The following is an 18321-nucleotide window of genomic DNA, read 5'->3' as shown; positions in this document are numbered from 1 at the left end:
GAATCACGTCCGTGTTAAGTTCTATTTTTTATTATTAGGAGCGAAGCTCCTTAAGGCGTGGGCTGTTCGTCCCCTGTATGTAGCCACCTCTCGTTCAGTTCTAAGTATTACGCTAGGCACCGCCCGATCTAAAGGGTACAGCCATATCCATCCGTCCATCCATCCGTCGGTCCGTCCGTCCATCCATCCGTCCATCCATCCGTCCATCCATCTGTCCGTCCGTCCGTCCGTCCGTCCGTCCAAAAGATGCAAGATGTTATAAACTAGACGGCGGTACGTGTAGTTGATTATGAAAGATGCGAGGTGTTATAAAATAGGAATGATGCCACATATGGCGCGTATCATCGTTCGATATAGTGCGGCGACGTACGCTAGGGGGAGCGTTGCAATAAAATCGAGTGAGCAAAATGTACGGAGGAATCATGGTTTACCAGGTTTACCTCCGGAGTTTCGCCCACTCATCATCATTCACTTCGTGGATATGGCGGCATTTTTTCAACTATCTGTCTATCTACTTATTTGTGTGTCTACAATGACTTGTCTCTTTACCTGTGCTTTATCGATAGAAGGCCGAGCAAAACATGCTACCGCTGGTGTGCGAAGGGCTACCCTTTAGGCGGACTCGGTTGCGCAACGGTACCACGTCTGACTCCATTCAGAAGGTTGCGTGTTCTAATCACGTCCGGGTCGAATTCTCTTTTTTATTATTTTTATCTGTCTCTCTACTTATTTGTCTGTCTACAATGACTTGTCTCTTTACCTGTGCTTCATTGACAGAAGGCCGAGCAAAACATGCTACCGCGTGTGTGCGAACGGCTAGACTAAGCGGACTCTGTGGCGAACCGGTAGCGCGTCTGACAAAAGATCAGAAAGTAGCGTGTTCGAATGACGTCCGGGTCAAATTCTCTTTTTCATTATTTTTATCTGTCTATCTACTTATTTGTCTGTCTACAATGACTTGTCCCTTCACCTGTGCTTCATCGATAGAAGGCCGAGCAAAACATGCTACCGCGTGTGTGCGAACGGCTGCGCTAAGTGGACTCGGTGGCGCAACGGTACCACGTCTGACTCCAGATCAGAACGTTGTGTGTTTGAATCACGTTTGGGTCAAATTCTCTTTTTATTATTTTTATATATCTGGATATCTACTCATTTGTCTATCTACAATGACTTGTCCCTTTACTTAGGATTCATCGACAGAAGGCCGAGCAAAACATGCTACCACGTTTGTGCGAACGGCTACCCTAAGTGTACTCGGTGGCGCAACGGTAGCGCGTCTGACTCCAGATCTGAAGGTTGCGTGTTCGAATCGCGTCTGGGTCAAATCCTCTTTCTTATTATTTTCAACTATCTGTCTATCTACTTATTTGTCTGTCTACAATGACTTGTCTCTTTGCCTGTGCTTCATCGACAGAAGGCCGAGCAAAACATGCTACCGCGTGTGTGCGAACGGCTACCCTAAGTGGACTCGGTGGCGCAACTTTAGCGCGTCATACCCCAGATCAGAAAGTTGCGTGTTCGAACCATGTGCGGGTCAAATTCTCTTTTTTGTTATTTTTATCTGTCTATCTACTTATTCGTCATTCTACAATGACTTGTCTCTTTACCTGTGCTTCATCGACAGAAGGCCGAGCAAAACATGCTACCGCGTGTGTGCGAACGGCTGCGCTAAGTGGACTCGGTGGCGACACAGTAGCACGTCTGACTCCAGATCAGAAGTTCGCGTGTTCGAATCACGTCCGTGTTAATTTCTTTTTTTAATATTTTCATCTATCTGTCTATCTACCTATCTGTCGGTCTACAATGACTTGTCTCTTAAGCTGTGCTTCATCGACAGAAGGCCGAGCAAAACATGCTACCGCGTGTGTGCGAACGGCTACCTTAAGCGGACTCGGTGGTGCAACTTTAGCCCGTCTGACTCCAGATCAGAAGGTTGCGTGTTGTAATCACGGCCGGGTGAAATTCTCTTTTTATGAATTTCATCTATCTGTTTATCTACTTATTTGTCCTTCTGCAATGACTTGTCCCTTTACCTTTGCTCCGTCGACAGAAGGCCGTGCAAAACATGCTACCGCGTATATGAAAACAGCTACACTAAGTGGACTCGGTGGCGACACGGTAGCACGTCTGACTCCATATTAGAAGGTTGCGTGTTCGAACCACGTCCGGGTCAAGTTCCCTTCTTTATTATTTTCATCTATGTGTCTATCTACTTATTTGTCTGTCTAAAATGACTTGTCTCTTCACCTGTGCTTCATCGACAGAAGGCCGAGCAAAACATGCTACCGCGTGTGTGCGAAGGGCAACCCTATAAGCGGACTTGGTGGTGCAACGGTACCACGTCTGACTCAAGATCAGAAGGTTGTGTGTTCGAATCACGTTTGGGTCAAATTCTCTTTTTATTATTTTTATCTATCTGGATATCTACTTATTTGTCTGTCTACAATGACTTGTCCCTTTACTTGGGATTCATCGACAGAAGGCCGAGCAAAACATGCTACCACGTTTGTGCGAACGGCTACCCCAAGCGGACTCGGTGGCGCAACGGTAGCGCGTCTGACTCCAGATCTGAAGGTTGCGTGTTCGAATCGCGTCTGGGTCAAATCCTCTTTTTTATTATTTTCAACCATCTGTCTATTTACTTATTTGTCTGTCTACAATAAATTGTCTCTCTACCTGTGCTTCATCGATAGAAGGCCGAGCAAAACATGCTACCGCGTGTGTGCGAACGGCTACCCTAAGTGGACTCGGTGGCGCAACTTTAGCGCGTCATACCCCAGATCAGAAGGTTGCGTGTTCGAACCATGTGCGGGTCAAATTCTCTTTTTTGTTATTTTTATCTGTCTATCTACTTATTCGTCATTCTACAATGACTTGTCTCTTTACCTGTGCTTCATCGACAGAAGGCCGAGCAAAACATGCTACCGCGTGTGTGCGAACGGCTGCGCTAAGTGGACTCGGTGGCGACACAGTAGCACGTCTGACTCCAGATCAGAAGTTCGCGTGTTCGAATCACATCCATGTTAATTTTTTTTTAATATTTTCATCTATCTGTCTATCTACCTATCTGTCGGTCTACAATGACTTGTCTCTTAAGCTGTGCTTCATCGACAGAAGGCCGAGCAAAACATGCTACCGCGTTTGTGCGAACGGCTACCTTAAGCGGACTCGGTGGTGCAACTTTAGCCCGTCTGACTCCAGATCAGAAGGTTGCGTGTTCTAATCACGGCCGGGTGAAATTCTCTTTTTATGAATTTCATCTATCTGTTTATTTACTTATTTGTCCTTCTGCAATGACTTGTCCCTTTACCTTTGCTCCGTCGACAGAAGGCCGTGCAAAACATGCTACCGCGTATATGAAAACGGCTACACTAAGTGGACTCGGTGGCGACACGGTAGCACGTCTGACTCCATATCAGAAGGTTGCGTGTTCGAACCACGTCCGGGTCAAGTTCCCTTCTTTATTATTTTCATCTATGTGTCTATTTACTTATTTGTCTGTCTACAATGACTTGTCTCTTCACCTGTGCTTCATCGACAGAAGGCCGAGCAAAACATGCTACCGCGTGTGTGCGAAGGGCAACCCTATAAGCGGACTTGGTGGTGCAACGGTACCACGTCTGACTCAAGATCAGAAGGTTGTGTGTTCGAATCACGTTTGGGTCAAATTCTCTTTTTATTATTTTTATCTATCTGGATATCTACTTATTTGTCTGTCTACAATCACTTGTCCCTTTACTTGGGATTCATCGACAGAAGGCCGAGCAAAACATGCTACCACGTTTGTGCGAACAGCTACCCCAAGCGGACTCGGTGGCGCAACGGTAGCGCGTCTGACTCCAGATCTGAAGGTTGCGTGTTCGAATCGCGTCTGGGTCAAATCCTCTTTTTTATTATTTTCAACCATCTGTCTATATACTTATTTGTCTGTCTACAGTAACTTGTCTCTTTACCTGTGCTTTATCGACAGAAGGCCGAGCAAAACATGCTACCACGTGTGTGCGGACGGCTACCCTAAGCGGACTCGGTGGCGCAACTTTAGCGCGTCATACTCCAGATCAGAAGGTTGCGTGTTCGAATCATGTGCGGGTCAAATTCTCTTTTTTGTTATTTTTATCCGTCTATCTACTTATTCGTCATTCTATAATGACTTGTCTCCTTACCTGAGCTTCATCGACAGAAGGCCGAGCAAAACAAGCTACCGCGTGGGTGCGAACGGCTGCGCTAAGTGGACTCGGTGGTGACACAGTAGCACGTCTGACTCTAGATCAGAAGTTCGCGTGTTCGAATCACGTCAGTGTTAATTTCTTTTTTTTTATTATTTTCATCTATCTGTCTATCTACCTATTTGTCTGTGTACAATGACTTGTCTATTTACCTGTGCTTCATCGGCAGAAGGCCGAGCAAAACATGCTACTGCGTGTGTGCGAACGGCTACCCTAAGCGGACTGGGTGGCGCACCGGTAGCGCGTCTGACTCCAGTTCAGAAGGTTGCGTGTTCGAATCACGTCTGGGTGAAATTCTTTCTTTTATTATTTTCCACTATCTGTCTATCTACCTATTTGTCTGTCTAACAATGACTTGTCTCTTTACCTGTGCTTCCCCGACTGAAGGCCGTTCAAAACTTGCTACCGCGTGTGTGTGATTGGCTACCCTAAACGGACTCGGTGGCGCAACGGTAGCGCGTCTGACTCCAGATCAGAAGGTTGCGTGTTCGAATCACGTTCGGGTCAAATTTTATTTTTTATTATTTTCATCTATCGGTCTACCTACTTATTTGTCTGTCTACAATGACTTCTCTCTTTACCTTTGCTTCATCGATAGAAGGCCGATCAAAACATTCTACCAGGTGTGTGCGAACGCCAACCCTGAGCGGACTCTGTGGCGAACCGGTAGCGCGTCTGACACCAGATCAGAAAGTTGCGCCTTCGAATGACGTCCGCGTCAAATTCTCTTTTGTATTATTTTCATCTGTCTATCTACTTATTTGTCTGTCTACAATGACTTGTCTCTTTACCTGTGCTTCATCGACAGAAGGCCGAGCAAAACATGCTGCCGCGTGGGTGCGAACGCCTACACTGAGTGGAGTCGGTGGCGATACGGTAGCACATCTGACTCCAGATCACATGGTTGCGTGTTCGAATCACGTCTGGGTCAAATAACTTTTTTATTATTTTCATCTATCTGAATATCTAATTATTTGTCTGTCTACAATGACTTGTCCCTTTATTTGGGATTCATCGACAGAAGGCCGAGCAAAACATGCTACCACGTTTGTGCGAAAGGCTACCCCAAGCGGACTCGGTGGCGCAACGGTAGCGCGTCTGACTTCAGATCAGAAGGTTGCGTGTTCGAATCACGTCTGGGTCAAATTCTCTTTTTATTATTTTCAACTATCTGTCTATTTACTTATTTGTCGGTCTACAATAACTTGTCTCTTTACCTGTGCTTCATCGACAGAAGGCCGAGCAAAACATGCTACCACGTGTGTGCGAACGGCTACCCTAAGCGGACTCGGTGGCGCAACTTTAGCACGTCTGACTCCAGATCAGAAGGTTGCGTGTTCTAATCACTTCCGTGTAAAATTTTCTTTTTAATATTTTTATCTATCTGTCTATATACTTATCTGTCTGTCTACAATGACTTGTCTCTTTACTTTTGCTTCATCGATAGAAAGCCGACCAAAACATTCTACAACGTGTGTGCGAACGGCAACCCTAAGCGGACTCTGTGGCGAACCGGTAGCGCGTCTGACTCCAGATCAGAAGGTTGCATGTTCGAATCACGTCCGGGTAACATTCTCTTTTTTAATATTTTCATCTATCTGTCTACCTACTTATTTGTCTGTCTACAATGACTTGTCTCTTTACCTGTGCTTCATCGACAGAAGGCCGAGCAAAACATGCTACCACGTTTGTGCGGACGGCTACCCTAAGCGGACTCGGTGGTGCAACTTTAGCGCGTCATACTCCAGATCAGAAAGTTGCGTGTTCGAATCATGTGCGGGTAAAATTCTCTTTTTTGTTATTTTTATTCGTCTATCTACTTATTCGTCATTCTACAATGACTTGTCTCTTTACCTGTGCTTCATCGACAGAAGGCCGAGCAAAACATGCTACCGCGTGTGTGTGAATGGCTACTATAAGTGGACTCGGTGGCGACCCGGTAGCACGTCTGACTCCAGATCAGAAAGTTGCATGTTCGAATCACAACCGGGTCAAGTTCTCTTTTTATTAATTTTATCTATCTGGATATCTACTTATTTGTCTGTCCACAATGAGTTGTCTCTTAAGCTGTGCTTCATCGACAGAAGGCCGAGCAAAACATGCTACCGCGTGTGTGCGACCGGCTACCTTAAGCGGACTCGGTGGCGCAACGGTAGCGCGTCTGACTCCAGATCTGAAGGTTGCGTGTTCGAATCGCGTCTGGGTCAAATCCTCTTTTTTATTATTTTCAACCATCTGTCTATCTACTTATTTGTCTGTCTACAATAACTTGTCTCTTTACCTGTGCTTCATCGATAGAAGGCCGAGCAAAACATGCTACCGCGTGTGTGCGAACGGCTGCGCTAAGTGGACTCGGTGGCGCAACGGTACCACGTCGGACTCCAGATCAGAACGTTGTGTGTTTGAATCACGTTTGGGTCAAATTCTCTTTTTAATATTTTTATCTATCTGGATATCTAGTCATTTGTCTATCTACAATGACTTGTCCCTTTACATAGGATTCATCGACAGAAGGCCGAGCAAAACATGCTACCACGTTTGTGCGAACGGCTACCCTAAGCGGACTCGGTGGCGCAACGGTAGCGCGTCTGACTCCAGATCTGAAGGTTGCGTGTTCGAATCGCGTCTGGGTCAAATCCTCTTTCTTATTATTTTCAACTATCTGTCTATCTACTTATTTGTCTGTCTACAATGACTTGTCTCTTTGCCTGTGCTTCATCGACAGAAGGCCGAGCAAAACATGCTACCGCGTGTGTGCGAATGGCTACCCTAAGTGGACTCGGTGGCGCAACTTTAGCGCGTCATACCCCAGATCAGAAGGTTGCGTGTTCGAACCATGTGCGGGTCAAATTCTCTTTTTTGTTATTTTTATCTGTCTATCTACTTATTCGTCATTCTACAATGACTTGTCTCTTTATCTGTGCTTCACCGACAGAAGGCCGAGCAAAACATGCTACCGCGTGTGTGCGAACGGCTGCGCTAAGTGGACTCGGTGGCGACACAGTAGCACGTCTGACTCCAGATCAGAAGTTCGCGTGTTCGAATCACGTCCGTGTTAATTTCTTTTTTTAATATTTTCATCTATCTGTCTATCTACCTATCTGTCGGTCTACAATGACTTGTCTCTTAAGCTGTGCTTCATCGACAGAAGGCCGAGCAAAACATGCTACCGCGTGTGTGCGAACGGCTACCTTAAGCGGACTCGGTGGTGCAACTTTAGCCCGTCTGACTCCAGATCAGAAGGTTGCGTGTTCTAATCACGGCCGGGTAAAATTCTCTTTTTATGAATTTCATCTATCTGTTTATCTACTTATTTGTCCTTCTGCAATGACTTGTCCCTTTACCTTTGCTCCGTCGACAGAAGGCCGTGCAAAACATGCTACCGCGTATATGAAAACGGCTACACTAAGTGGACTCGGTGGCGACACGGTAGCACGTCTGACTCCATATCAGAAGGTTGCATGTTCGAACCACGCCCGGGTCAAGTTCCCTTCTTTATTATTTTCATCTATGTGTCTATCTACTTATGTGTCTGTCCACAATGACTTGTCTCTTCACCTGTGCTTCATCGACAGAAGGCCGAGCAAAACATGCTACCGCGTGTGTGCGAAGGGCAACCCTATAAGCGGACTTGGTGGTGCAACGGTACCACGTCTGGCTCAAGATCAGAAAGTTGCATGTTTGAATCACAACCGGGTCAAGTTCTCTTTTTATTATTTTTATCTATCTGGATATCTACGTATTTGTCTGTCCTCAATGACTTGTCCCTTTACTTGGGATTCATCGACAGAAGGCCGAGCAAAACACGCTACCACGTTTGTGCGCACGGCTACCCTAAGCGGACTCGGTGGCGCAACGGGAGCGCGTCTGACTCCAGATCTGAAGGTTGCGTGTTCGAATCGCGTCTGGTTCAAATCCTCTTTTTATTATTTTCAACTATCTCTCTATCTACTTATTTGTCTGTCTACAATGACTTGTCTCTTTACCTGTGCTTCATCGACAGAAGGCCGAGCAAAACATGCTACCGCGCGTGTGCGAACGGCTACCCTAAGCGGACTCGGTGGCGCAACTTTAGCGCGTCATACTCCAGATCAGAAGGTTGCGTGTTCGAACCATGTGCGGGTCAAATTCTCTTTTTTGTTAATTTTATCTGTCTATCTACTCATTCGTCATTCTACAATGACTTGTCTCTTTACCTGTGCTTCATCGACAGAAGGCCGAGCAAAACATGCTACCGCGTGTGTGTGAACGGCTGCGCTAAGTGGACTCGGTGGCGACACAGTAGCACGTCTGACTCCAGATCAGAAGGTTAAGTGTTCGAATCACGTCCAAGTCAAATACTCCTTTTTATTATTTTCATTTATCTGTCGATCTACTCTTTTGTCTGTCTACAATGACTTGTCTCTTTACCTGTGCTTCATCGACAGAAGGCCAGGCAAAACATGCTACCACGTGTGTGTAACGGCTACCCTAAGCAGATTCTGAGGCGCAACCGTAGCGCGTCAGACTCCAGATCAGAAGGTAGCGTGTTTGAATCACGTCTGGGTGAAAATGTTTCTTTTATTTTTTTCAACTATCTGTCTATCTACTTATTCGTCTGTCTACAATGACTTGTCTCTTTACCTTTGCTTCATCGACAGAAGGCCGAGCAAAACATGCTACCACGTGTGTGCGAACGTCTGCCCAAAGCGCACTCGGTGGCGCAACTGCAGTGCGTCTGACTCCAGATCAGAAGGTTGCGTGTTCTAATCACGTCCGTGTCAAATTCTCTTTTTGTTATTTTCATCTATCTGTCTATCTACCTATTTGTCTGTGTACAATGACTTGTCTATTTACCTGTGCTTCATCGGCAGAAGGCCGAGCAAAACATGCTACTGCGTGTGTGCGAACGGCTACCCTAAGCGGACTCGGTGGCGCAACTTTAGCGCTTCATACTCCAGATCAGAAGGTTGCGTGTTCGAATCATGTGCGGGTCAAATTCTCTTTTTTGTTATTTTTATCCGTCTATCTACTTATTAGTCATTCTACAATGACTTGTCTCTTTACCTGAGCTTCATCGACAGAAGGCCGAGCAAAACATGCTACCGCGTGGGTGCGAACGGCTGCGCTAAGTGGACTCGGTGGCGACACAGTAGCACGTCTGACTCCGGATCAGAAGTTCGCGTGTTCGAATCACGTCCGTGTTAATTTCTTTTTTTTATTATTTTCATCTATCTGTCTATCTACCTATTTGTCTGTGTACAATGACTTGTCTATTTACCTGTGCTTCATCGGCAGAAGGCCGAGCAAAACATGCTACTGCGTGTGTGCGAACGGCTACCCTAAGCGGACTGGGTGGCGCACCGGTAGCGCGTCTGACTCCAGATCAGAAGGTTAAGTGTTCGAATCACGTCCAAGTCAAATTCTCTTTTATTATTTTCATCTATCTGTCAATCTACTTTTTTGTCTGTCTACAATGACTTGTCTATTTACCTGTGCTTCATCGACAGCAGGCCAAGCAAAACATGCTAACACGCGTGTGCGAACGGCTACCCTATCCGGACTCTGAGGCGCAATGGTAGCGCGTCAGACTCCAGTTCAGAATGTTGCGTGTTCGAATCACGTCTGGGTAAAATTCTTTCTTTTATTATTTTCCACTATCTGTCTATCTACTTATTTGTCAATCTACAATGACTTGTCTCTTTACCTGTGCTTCCCCGACTGAAGGCCGTTCAAAACTTGCTACCGCGTGTGTGTGATTGGCTACCCTTAACGGACTCGGTGGCGCAACGGTAGCGCGTCTGACTCCAGATCAGAAGGTTGCGTGTTCGAATCACGTTCGGGTCAAATTTTCTTTTTTATTATTTTCATCTGTCTATCTACTTATTTGTCTGTCTACAATGACTTGTCTCTTTACCTGTGCTTCATCGACAGAAGGCCGAGCAAAACATGCTGCCGCGTGGGTGCGAACGCTTACACTGAGTGTAGTCGGTGGCGATACGGTAGCACATCTGACTCCAGATCACATGGTTGCGTGTTCGAATCACGTCTGGGTCAAATAATTTTTTTTATTATTTTCAACTATCTGTTTATCTACTTGATTGTCTGTCTACAATGACTTGTCCCTTTACCTGTGCTTTATCAATACAAGGCCGAGCAAAACATGCTACCGCGTGTGTGCGAAGGGCAACCCTATAAGCGGACTTGGTGGCGCAACGGTACCACGCCTGACTCCAGATCCGAAGGTTGTGTGTTCGAATCACTTTTGGGTCAAATTTTCTTTTTAATATTTTCATCTATCTGAATATCTAATTATTTGTCTGTCTACAATGACTTGTCCCTTTATTTGGGATTCATCGACAGAAGGCCGAGAAAAACATGCTACCACGTTTGTGCGAAAGGCTACCCCAAGCGGACTCGGTGGCGCAACGGTAGCGCGTCTGACTCCAGATCAGAAGGTTGCGTGTTCGAATCACGTCCGGGTCAAATTCGCTTTTTGATTATTTTCATCTATCTGTCTATTTTCTTATTTGTCGGTCTACAATAACTTGTCTCTTTACCTGTGCTTCATCGACAGAAGGCCGAGCAAAACATGCTACCGCGTGTGTGCGAACGGCTTCCCTAAGCGGACTCGGTGGCGCAACTTTAGCACGTCTGACTGCAGATCAGAAGGTAGCGTGTTCGAATCACGTCTGGTTGAAATTGTTTCTTTTATTATTTTCAACTATCTGTCTATCTACTTATTTGTCTGTCTACAATGACTTGTCTCTTTAGCTGTGCTTCATCGACAGAAGGCCAGGCAAAACATGCTACCACGTGTGTAAAACGGCTACCCTAAGCAGATTCTGAGGCGCAACCGTAGCGCGTCAGACTCCAGATCAGAAGGTAGCGTGTTTGAATCACGTCTGGGTGAAATTGTTTCTTTTATCAATTTCAACTATCTGTTTATCTACTTATTTGTCTGTCTACAATGACTTGTCTCTTTACATTTGCTTCATCGACAGAAGGTCGAGCAAAACATGCTACCTCGTGTGTGCGAACGGCTACCATAAGCGGACTCGGTGGCGCAACGGTAGCACGTCTGACTCCAGATCAGAAGGTTGCGTGTTCTAATCACTTCCGTGTAAAATTTTCTTTTTAATTTTTTTATCTATGTGTCTATCTACTTATTTGTCATTCTACAATGACTTGTCTCTTTACCTGTGCTTCATCGACAGAAGGCCGAGCAAAACATGCTACGGGGTGTGTGCGAACGGCTCCACTAAGTGTACTTGATGGCGAAACGGTAGCACGTCTGACTCCAGATCAGAAGGTTGCGTGTTCGAATCACTTCCGGGTCAAATTCTCTGTTTTTAATATTTTCATCTATCTGTCTACCTACTTATTTGTCTGTCTACGATGACTTGTCGCTTTACCTGTGCTTCATCGACACAAGGCCGAGCAAAACATGCTACCACGTGTCTGAAAACGGCTACACTAAGTGGACTCGGTGGCGACACGGTAGCACGTCTGACTCCATATCAGAAGGTTGCGTGTTCGAATCACGTCCGGGTCAAGTTCTCTTTTTTATTATTTTGGTCTATCTGTCTATCCACTTATTTGTCTGTCTACAATGACTTGTCTCTTTAGCTGTGCTTCATCGACAGAAGGCCAGGCAAAACATGCTACCGCGTATATGAAAACGGCTACACTAAGTGGACTCGGTGGCGACACGGTAGCTCGTCTGACTCCATATCAGAAGGTTGCGTGTTCGAATCACGTCAGGGTCAAGTTCTCTTTTTTATTATTTTGATCTATCTGTCTATCTACCTATTTGTCTGTCTACAATGACTTGTCTGTTCACCTGTGCTTCATGGACAGAAGGCCGAGCAAAACATGCTACGGCGTGTGTGCGAACGGCTACCCTAAGTGGACTTGATGGCGACACGGTAGAACGTCTGACTCCAGATGAGAAGGATGCATGTTCGAATCACGTCTGGGTTAAATTCTCTTTTTTGTAATTTTTATCTGTCTATCTACTTATTTGTCATTCTACAATGACTTGTCTCTTTACCTGTGCTTCACCGACAAAAGGCCAAGCAAAACATGCTACCACGTGTGTGCGAACGGCTACACTAAGTGGACTCGGTGGCGACACGGTAGCACGTCTGACTCCAGATCAGAAGGTCTCGTTGTCGAATCACGTCCGTGTCAAGTTCTCTTTTTCACAATTTTCATCTATCTGTCTACCTACTTATTTGTCTGTCTACAATGACATGTCCCTTTACCTGTGCTTCATCGACACAAGGCCGAGCAAAACATGCTACCGCGTGTCTGAAAACGGCTACACTAAGTGGACTCGGCGGCGACACGGTAGCACGTCTGACTCCATATCAGAAGGTAGCGTGTTCGAATCACGTCCGGGTAGAGTTCTTTTTTTTATTATTTTGATCTATCTGTCTATCTACTTATTTGTCTGTCTACAATGACTTGTCTCTTTAGCTGTGCTTCATCGACAGAAGGCCAGGCAAAACATGCTACCACGTGTGTGTAACGGCTACCCTAAGCGGACTCGGTGGCGCAACTTTAGCACGTCTGACTCCAAATCAGAAGGTAGCGTGTTCGAATCACGTCTGGGTGAAATTGTTTCTTTTATTATTTTCAACTATCTGTCTATCTACTTATTTGTCTGTCTACAATGACTTGTCTCTTTAGCTGCGCTTCATCGACAGAAGGCCAGGCAAAACATGCTACCACGTGTGTGTAACTGCTACCCTAAGCAGATTCTGAGGCGCAACCGTAGCGCGTCAGACTCCAGATCAGAAGGTTGCGTGTTTGAATCACGTCTGGGTGAAATTGTTTCTTTTATTATTTTCAACTATCTGTTTATCTACTTATTTGTCTGTCTACAATGACTTGTCTCTTTACCTGTGCTTCACCGACAGAAGGCCGAGCAAAACATGCTACCGCGTGTGTGCGAACGGCTACCCTAAGCGGACTCTGTAGCGAACCGGTAGCACGTCTGACTCCAGATCAGAAGGTTGCGTGTTCTAATCACTTCCGTGTAAAATTTTCTTTTTATTATTTTTATCTATGTGTCTATCTACTTATTTGTCATTCTACAATGACTTGTCTCTTTACCTGTGCTTCATCGACAGAAGGCCGAGCAAAACATGCTACCGCGTGTCTGAAAACGGCTACACTAAGTGGACTCGGTGGCGACACGGTAGCACGTCTGACTCCAGATCAGAAGGTTGCGAGTTTGAATCACGTCCGGGTCAAATTCGCTTTTTGATTATTTTCATCTATCTGTCTATGTACCTATTTGTCTGTCTACAATGAATTGTCTTTTTACCTGTGCTTCATCGACAGAAGGGCGAGCAAAACATGCTACCGCGTGTGTGCGAATGGCTACTATAAGTGGACTCGGTGGCGACACGGTAGCACGTCTAACTCTAGATCAGAAAGTTGCGTGTTCGAAGCACATCCGGGTCAAGTTCTCTTTTCTATTATTTTAATCTATCTATCTACTTATTTGTCTGTCCACGATGACTTGTCTCTTTACCTGTGCTTCATCGACAGAAGGCCGTGCAAAACATGCTACCGCGTGTGTGCGAACGGCTACCCTAAGCGGACTCGGTGGCGCAACGGTAGCACGTCTGACTCCAGATCAGAAGGTTGCGTGTTCTAATCACTTCCGTGTAAAATTCTCTTTTTAATATTTTTATCTATGTGTCTATCTACTTATTTGTCATTCTACAATGACTTGTCTCTTTACCTGTGCTTCATCGACAGAAGGCCGAGCAAAACATGCTACGGGGTGTGTGCGAACGGCTACACTAAGTGGACTTGATGGCGAAACGGTAGCACGTCTGACTCAAGATCAGAAGGTTGCGTGTTCGAATCACTTCCGGGTCAAAATCTCTGTTTTTACTATTTTCATCTATCTGTCTACCTACTTATTTGTCTGTCTACAATGACTTGTCGCTTTACCTGTGCTTCATCGACACAAGGCCGAGCAAAACATGCTACCGCGTGTCTGAAAACGGCTACACTAAGTGGACTCGGTGGCGACACGGTAGCACGTCTGACTCCATATCAGAAGGTTGCGTGTTCGAATCACGTCCGGGTCAAGTTCTCTTTTTTATTATTTTGATCTATCTGTCTATCTACTTATTTGTCTGTCTACAATGACTTGTCTCTTTAGCTGTGCTTCATCGACAGAAGGCCAGGCAAAACATACTACCACGTGTGTGTAACGGCTACCCTAAGCAGATTCTGAGGCGCAACCGTAGCGCGTCAGACTCCAGATCAGAAGGTAGCGTGTTTGAATCACGTCTGGGTGAAATTGTTTCTTTTATTATTTTCAACTATTTGTCTATCTACTTATTTGTCTGTCTACAATGACTTGTCTCTTTACCTTTGCTTCATCGACAGAAGGCCGAGCAAAACATGCTACCGCGTGTGTGCGAACGGCTACCCTAAGCGGACTCGGTGGCGCAACTTTAGCACGTCTGACTCCAGATCAGAAGGTTGCGTGTTCTAATCACTTCCGTGTAAAATTTTCTTTTTAATATTTTTATCTATCTGTCTATATACTTATCTGTCTGTCTACAATGACTTGTCTCTTTACTTTTGCTTCATCGATAGAAGGCCGACCAAAACAATCTACAACGTGTGTGCGGACGGGAACCCTAAGCGGACTCTGTGGCGAACCGGTAGCGCGTCTGACTCCAGATCAGAAGGTTGCGTGTTCGAATCACGTCCGGGTAAAATTCTCTTTTTTATTATTTTCAACTATCTGTCTATCTACTGATTTGTCTGTCTACAATGTCTTGTCTTTTTACCTGTGTTTCATCGACAGAAGGCCGAGCAAAACATGCTACCGCGTGTGTGCGAACGGCTACCTTAAGCGGACTCGGTGGTGCAACTTTAGCAGGTCTGACTCCAGATCAGAAGGTTGCGTGTTCTAATCACGTCCGGGTCAAATTCTCTTTTTATGAATTTCATCTATCTGTTTATCTACTTATTTGTCCTTCTACAATGACTTGTCCCTTTACCTTTGCTTCGTCGACAGAAGGCCGTGCAAAACATGCTACCGCGTATATGAAAACGGCTACACTAAGTGGACTCGGTGGCGACACGGTAGCTCGTCTGACTCCATATCAGAAGGTTGCGTGTTCGAATCACGTCAGGGTCAAGTTCTCTTTTTTATTATTTTGATCTATCTGTCTATCTACCTATTTGTCTGTCTACAATGACTTGTCTGTTCACCTGTGCTTCATGGACAGAAGGCCGAGCAAAACATGCTACGGCGTGTGTGCGAACGGCTACCCTAAGGGACTTGATGGCGACACGGTAGAACGTCTGACTCCAGATGAGAAGGATGCATGTTCGAATCACGTCTGGGTTAAATTCTCTTTTTTGTAATTTTATCTGTCTATCTACTTATTTGTCATTCTACAATGACTTGTCTCTTTACCTGTGCTTCACCGACAAAAGGCCAAGCAAAACATGCTACCACGTGTGTGCGAACGGCTACACTAAGTGGACTCTGTAGCGAACCGGTAGCACGTCTGACTCCAGATCAGAAGGTTGCGTGTTCTAATCACTTCCGTGTAAAATTTTCTTTTTATTATTTTTATCTATGTGTCTATCTACTTATTTGTCATTCTACAATGACTTGTCTCTTTACCTGTGCTTCATCGACAGAAGGCCGAGCAAAACATGCTACCGCGTGTCTGAAAACGGCTACACTAAGTGGACTCGGCGGCGACACGGTAGCACGTCTGACTCCATATCAGAAGGTAGCGTGTTCGAATCACGTCCGGGTAGAGTTCTTTTTTTTATTATTTTGATCTATCTGTCTATCTACTTATTTGTCTGTCTACAATGACTTGTCTCTTTAGCTGTGCTTCATCGACAGAAGGCCAGGCAAAACATGCTACCACGTGTGTGTAACGGCTACCCTAAGCGGACTTGGTGGCGCAACTTTAGCACGTCTGACTCCAGATCAGAAGGTAGCGTGTTTGAATCACGTCTGGGTGAAATTGTTTCTTTTATTTTTTTCAACTATCTGTTTATCTACTTATTTGTCTGTCTACAATGACTTGTCTCTTTACATTTGCTTCATCGACAGAAGGCCGAGCAAAACATGCTACCGCGTGTGTGCGAACGGCTACCCTAAGCGGACTCTGTAGCGAACCGGTAGCACGTCTGACTCCAGATCAGAAGGTTGCGTGTTCTAATCACTTCCGTGTTAAATTTTCTTTTTAATGTTTTTATCTATGTGTCTATCTACTTATTTGTCATTCTACAATGACTTGTCTCTTTACCTGTGCTTCATCGACAGAAGGCCGAGCAAAACATGCTACCGCGTGTCTGAAAACGGCTACTCTAAGTGGACTCGGTGGCGACACGGTAGCACGTCTGACTCCATATCAGAAGGTTGCGAGTTTGAATCACGTCCGGGTCAAATTCGCTTTTTGATTATTTTCATCTATCTGTCTATGTACCTATTTGTCTGTCTACAATGAATTGTCTTTTTACCTGTGCTTCATCGACAGAAGGGGGAGCAAAACATGCTACCGCGTGTGTGCAAATGGCTACTATAAGTGGACTCGGTGGCGACACGGTAGCACGTCTAACTCCAGATCAGAAAGTTGCGTGTTCGAATCACATCCGGGTCAAGTTCTCTTTTCTATTATTTTAATCTATCTATCTACTTATTTGTCTGTCCACGATGACTTGTCTCTTTACCTGTGCTTCATCGACAGAAGGCCGTGCAAAACATGCTACCACGTGTGTGCGAACGTCTGCCCAAAGCGCACTCGGTGGCGCAACTGTAGCGCGTCTGACTCCCGATCAGAAGGTTGCGTGTTCTAATCACGTCTGGGTCAAATTCTCTTTTTATTATTTTCATCTATCTGTCTGTCCGCTTATTTGTCTGCGTACAATGACTTGTCTCTTTACCTGTGCTTCATCGACATAAGGCCGTGCAAAACATGCTACCACGTTTGTGCGAACGGCTACCCTAAGCGGACTCGCTGGCGTAACTTTAGCACGTCTGACTCCAGATCAGAAGGTTGCGTGTTCTAATCACGTCCGGGTCAAATTCTCTTTTTATTATTTTCATCTATCAGTCTATCTACTTATTTGTCTGTCTGCAATGAGTTGTCCCTTTACCTGTGCTTCATCGACAGAAGGCCGAACAAAACATGCTACCGCGTGTGTGCGAACGGCTACCCTAAGCGGACTCGGTGGCGAAACCTTAGCACGTCTGACTCCAGATCAGAAGTTGCGTGTTCTAATCACGTCCGTGTAAAATTCTCTTTTTGTTATTTTCATCTATCTATCTACCTATTTGTCCGTCTACAATGACTTGTTCTTTACCTGTGCTTCGTCGACAGAAGGCCGTGCAAAACTGCTACCGCATGTGTGCGAACGGCCACCCTAAGCGGACTCGGTGGCGCAACTTTAGCGCGTCATACTCCAGATCAGAAGGTTGCGTGTTCAAATCGTGTGCGGGTCAAATTCTCCTTTTTGTTATTTTTATCTGTCTATCTGCTTATTCGTCATTCTACAATGGCTTGTCTCTTTACCTGTGCTTCATTGACAGAAGGCCGAGCAAACCATGCTACCGCGTGTGTGCGAACGGCTACCCTAAGCGGACTCGGTGGCGCCACGGTAGCACGTCTGACACCAGATCTGAAGGTTGCGTGTTCGAATCGCGTCTGGGTCAAATCCTCTTTTTTATTATTTTCAACTATCTGTCTATCTACTTATCTGTCTGTCTACAATGACTTGTCTCTTTAGCTGTGCTTCATCGACAGAAGGCCGAGCAAAACATGCTACCACGTGTGTGCGGACGGCTACCCTAAGCGGACTCGGTGGCGCAACTTTAGCGCGTGATACTCCAGATCAGAAGCTTGCGTGTTCGAACCATGTGCGGGTCGAATTCTCTTTTTTGTTATTTTTATCTGTCTATCTACTTCTCTCGTCATTCTACAATGACTTGTCTTTTTACCTGTGCTTCACCGACAGAAGGCCGAGCAAAACATGCTACTGCGTGTGTGCGAACGGCTGCGCTAAGTGGACTCGGTGGCGACACAGTAGCACGTCTGACTCCAGATCAGAA

General features: G+C 45.6%; 11 non-coding genes across 11 annotated transcripts; all 11 read left to right on the top strand.

The window, feature by feature from the left end:
* Window positions 1-1251: 1251 nt before the first annotated feature.
* On the top strand, window positions 1252-1323 carry TRNAW-CCA (transfer RNA tryptophan (anticodon CCA)). Its single transcript has one exon. It is a non-coding gene; the product is annotated as a tRNA-Trp (tRNA).
* Window positions 1324-2317: 994 nt separating this feature from the next.
* Window positions 2318-2389, top strand: TRNAL-CAA (transfer RNA leucine (anticodon CAA)). The gene has a single exon. It is a non-coding gene; the product is annotated as a tRNA-Leu (tRNA).
* Window positions 2390-2530: 141 nt separating this feature from the next.
* On the top strand, window positions 2531-2602 carry TRNAW-CCA (transfer RNA tryptophan (anticodon CCA)). The gene has a single exon. It is a non-coding gene; the product is annotated as a tRNA-Trp (tRNA).
* Window positions 2603-3594: 992 nt separating this feature from the next.
* On the top strand, window positions 3595-3666 carry TRNAL-CAA (transfer RNA leucine (anticodon CAA)). The gene has a single exon. It is a non-coding gene; the product is annotated as a tRNA-Leu (tRNA).
* Window positions 3667-3807: 141 nt separating this feature from the next.
* On the top strand, window positions 3808-3879 carry TRNAW-CCA (transfer RNA tryptophan (anticodon CCA)). Its single transcript has one exon. It is a non-coding gene; the product is annotated as a tRNA-Trp (tRNA).
* Window positions 3880-4661: 782 nt separating this feature from the next.
* Window positions 4662-4733, top strand: TRNAW-CCA (transfer RNA tryptophan (anticodon CCA)). Its single transcript has one exon. It is a non-coding gene; the product is annotated as a tRNA-Trp (tRNA).
* Window positions 4734-6361: 1628 nt separating this feature from the next.
* On the top strand, window positions 6362-6433 carry TRNAW-CCA (transfer RNA tryptophan (anticodon CCA)). The gene has a single exon. It is a non-coding gene; the product is annotated as a tRNA-Trp (tRNA).
* A 355-nt stretch (window positions 6434-6788) lies between these two features.
* TRNAW-CCA (transfer RNA tryptophan (anticodon CCA)) lies at window positions 6789-6860 on the top strand. The gene has a single exon. It is a non-coding gene; the product is annotated as a tRNA-Trp (tRNA).
* A 2694-nt stretch (window positions 6861-9554) lies between these two features.
* On the top strand, window positions 9555-9626 carry TRNAW-CCA (transfer RNA tryptophan (anticodon CCA)). Its single transcript has one exon. It is a non-coding gene; the product is annotated as a tRNA-Trp (tRNA).
* A 354-nt stretch (window positions 9627-9980) lies between these two features.
* Window positions 9981-10052, top strand: TRNAW-CCA (transfer RNA tryptophan (anticodon CCA)). Its single transcript has one exon. It is a non-coding gene; the product is annotated as a tRNA-Trp (tRNA).
* Window positions 10053-10619: 567 nt separating this feature from the next.
* TRNAW-CCA (transfer RNA tryptophan (anticodon CCA)) lies at window positions 10620-10691 on the top strand. Its single transcript has one exon. It is a non-coding gene; the product is annotated as a tRNA-Trp (tRNA).
* Window positions 10692-18321: the final 7630 nt, after the last annotated feature.

This window comes from Rhipicephalus microplus, chromosome 5 (assembly GCF_043290135.1).
Source record: "Rhipicephalus microplus isolate Deutch F79 chromosome 5, USDA_Rmic, whole genome shotgun sequence".
Taxonomy (NCBI): domain Eukaryota; kingdom Metazoa; phylum Arthropoda; class Arachnida; order Ixodida; family Ixodidae; genus Rhipicephalus; species Rhipicephalus microplus.
Note: the sequence above shows the minus strand (reverse complement) of the source record. Positions and strands in the feature narration are given on the sequence as shown.